Source organism: Coffea arabica, chromosome 11c (assembly GCF_036785885.1).
Source record: "Coffea arabica cultivar ET-39 chromosome 11c, Coffea Arabica ET-39 HiFi, whole genome shotgun sequence".
In the NCBI taxonomy this organism is placed as follows: Eukaryota; Viridiplantae; Streptophyta; class Magnoliopsida; order Gentianales; family Rubiaceae; genus Coffea; species Coffea arabica.
The window spans coordinates 31,356,583-31,359,662 of NC_092330.1; the positions used below are offsets into that span (position 1 = coordinate 31,356,583).

General features: G+C 40.7%; 1 pseudogene; it reads left to right on the forward strand.

Moving 5' to 3' along the window:
- Positions 1-2,977, forward strand: LOC113716022 (putative calcium-transporting ATPase 13, plasma membrane-type; annotated as a pseudogene).
- Positions 2,978-3,080: the final 103 nt, after the last annotated feature.

The following is a 3,080-nucleotide window of genomic DNA, read 5'->3' on the forward strand; positions in this document are numbered from 1 at the left end:
ATGCCATCAATAGTTGATGCAAATTTGTCCTGCATTAACCTGGTTACGAGCCTTAGTAAACTCAACAAAACCAAAAAGAAATGGGGCTCTGCTTTTATGACCATATATTGTTCAAAGGCCTTCAAAAATGTTCTTAGTTGTAGAAAGAACAAGATTTCACCAGTACTTTCAGATACAGTTATCATCGATGTTGCCGAAGTTCCTCCCAGCTTTTGCAATGTTGATCAGACAACTCTAACAAAGCTTGTCAAGGAGAAAAGCCTTGGTCTGCTTGACCAATTAGGTGGTATTCAAGGTATAGCTGCTTCTCTCAATACTGAAGTTCAGCATGGATTAAATGGTGATGATGCCGAAGATATTTTACGCAGAATTGAAGCTTTTGGTAGCAACACATATCGTAAGCCTCCCAAAAAGGGATTCTTCCATTTTGTTTGGGAAGCTTTTCAAGATCCTACAATTGTCATTCTTTTGGCATGTGCTGCATTATCTCTTTGTTTTGGAATAAAAGAGAATGGTCCAAAAGAAGGATGGTATGATGGTGGAAGTATATTTGTTGCTGTTTTTCTTGTCATTTCTGTTTCAGCTATCAGTAATTTTAAGCAGAACAGGCAATTTGAGAAGCTTTCCAAGTTCAGCAGCAATATCCCAGTTGAAGTTGTGAGAAATGGCAGGAGACAGCAAATTTCAATCTTTGAAGTTGTTGTTGGAGATGTTGTTCGCTTGAAGATTGGTGATCAGGTACCTGCTGATGGATTACTCGTGGAGGGGCATTCCTTAAGCATTGATGAATCAAGCATGACTGGAGAAAGTGATCATCTAGAAGTTAATCAAAACCAGAATCCATTCGCTACTTCACAGGTCATACAAAGGACGCGAATGGAATTAAGGAGTACAATGGCAGCAAAACGAAGGCTGATGACGTGATCAATGCTGTGGTGAAAATTATTGCTGCATCCGTAACAATTGTAGTTGTTGCAATTCCAGAAGGTTTGCCTCTGGCTGTAACAGTTACACTTGCTTATTCTATGAAGAGAATGATGGCTGATCAAGCAATGGTGAGAAAGCTTTCTGCTTGTGAAACAATGGGGTCTGCTACAACCATCTGTACAGACAAAACAGGTACTCTTACTCTAAATAGAATGACAGTATCAAAATTTTGGCTGGGCAAGGAATCAGTAGAGAAAGATGGCTACAGCTCTATCTCAACCAATGTTCTGAAATTGCTCCGTGAAGCGGTGAGCCTAAACACCACAGGAAGTGTTTATAGGCCGATTAATTTAGGAACTGAGGGCCTCGAGTTCTCTGGAAGTCCTACTGAGAAAGCAATTCTGTCTTGGGCTGTCATGGAACTAAATATGGAGATGGAGAGAGTAAAACAGAATTGCTCCATTCTTCATGTCGAAGCATTCAATTCACAGAAGAAAAGAAGTGGAGTGTTGATGAAGAAAATGGTGGATAACTCGATTCATGTCCACTGGAAAGGAGCTGCTGAAATGATACTAGCAATGTGCTCGCATTATTACAACCTTGAAGGAGAAGTCACATTACTTGATCATCTTGAGAGGAAGAAATTTGAAGAAATAATACAGGGCATGGCTGCCAGCAGTCTGAGATGCATTGCATTTGCTCACAAGCAAATAACAGAAGCCAATGATGCCAGTGGAGAAATACAGCAAACATTAGAAGACAGAAACTTGATCCTTTTGGGGATTGTAGGCCTAAAGGATCCCTGTCGCCCCGGTGTGAAGAAAGCTGTGGAAGATTGTCAATATGCTGGTGTGAAGATCAAAATGATCACTGGCGACAATGTCTTCACTGCAAGAGCAATAGCCACTGAATGTGGGATACTTAAGCCTGATCTTGAGGCTAACGATGAATTGGTGGTAGAAGGTGTCGAATTTCGCAACTACACAGATGAGGAACGGATGGAAAAAGTTGATAAAATTGTTGTAATGGCGAGATCGTCTCCTTTTGACAAGTATCTCATGGTCAAATGCTTAAAAGAGAAAGGTCATGTTGTAGCGGTGACTGGAGATGGAACAAACGACGCGCCAGCATTGAAAGAAGCTGATATAGGACTTTCTATGGGGATTCAGGGCACTGAAGTTGCCAAGGAGAGTTCAGATATTGTCATTTTGGATGACAATTTTGCTTCTGTTGCCACAGTGCTTACATGGGGAAGGTGTGTGTACAGCAATATCCAGAAATTTATTCAGTTCCAACTCACAGTGAATGTGGCAGCTCTAGTGATCAACTTTGTAGCAGCAATTTCAGCTGGAGAAGTACCATTAACAGCAGTTCAACTCCTGTGGGTAAATCTCATCATGGATACTCTTGGAGCCTTAGCACTAGCAACAGAAAGACCAGCAAAGGATCTCATGGACAAGCCTCCAGTGGGGCGTATTGAACCCCTCATCACCAACATCATGTGGAGGAACTTAATGTCTCAAGCCTTGTATCAGATAGCAGTTTTGTTGACATTACAGTTCAAAAGAAAATCAATCTTTGGTGTCAGCGAAAAGGTAAACGATACGTTGATCTTCAACACTTTTGTTCTTTGCCAAGTGTTCAATGAGTTCAATGCAAGGAAACTTGAGAGGAAGAATGTGTTCGAGGGGATACACAGGAACAAGTTGTTCTTGGGAATTATTGGAGTAACAATTATTCTTCAAGTGGTAATGGTGGAATTTTTGAAGAGATTTGCTAATACGGAGAGGTTGAATTGGGGGCAATGGGGAGCTTGTATAGGAATTGCAGCTGCATCCTGGCCAATTGGCTGGATTATTAAGTGCATACCTGTTCCGGACAGACCAGTGTTCAGTTATCTCAAGTGGAATGACGGGACTTTTAGATCAATGCAAGTTTAATTCCGATTTTACACCCGTTGGACTGCAAGTATACAGGTCGCAATTATAGTACAAGATGTGTATCGGGTCGATCCCACGAGGAGCAATTTAAACAATTACTAAGTCCTTGTTCTCTCTATTATTTAGACTTACAAATAATTTGAGCAGAGAAAGTATAATGCTGTAATCTACAAATCTGATATACAAGTCTAGTTTACAAATGCTTAATGCAAA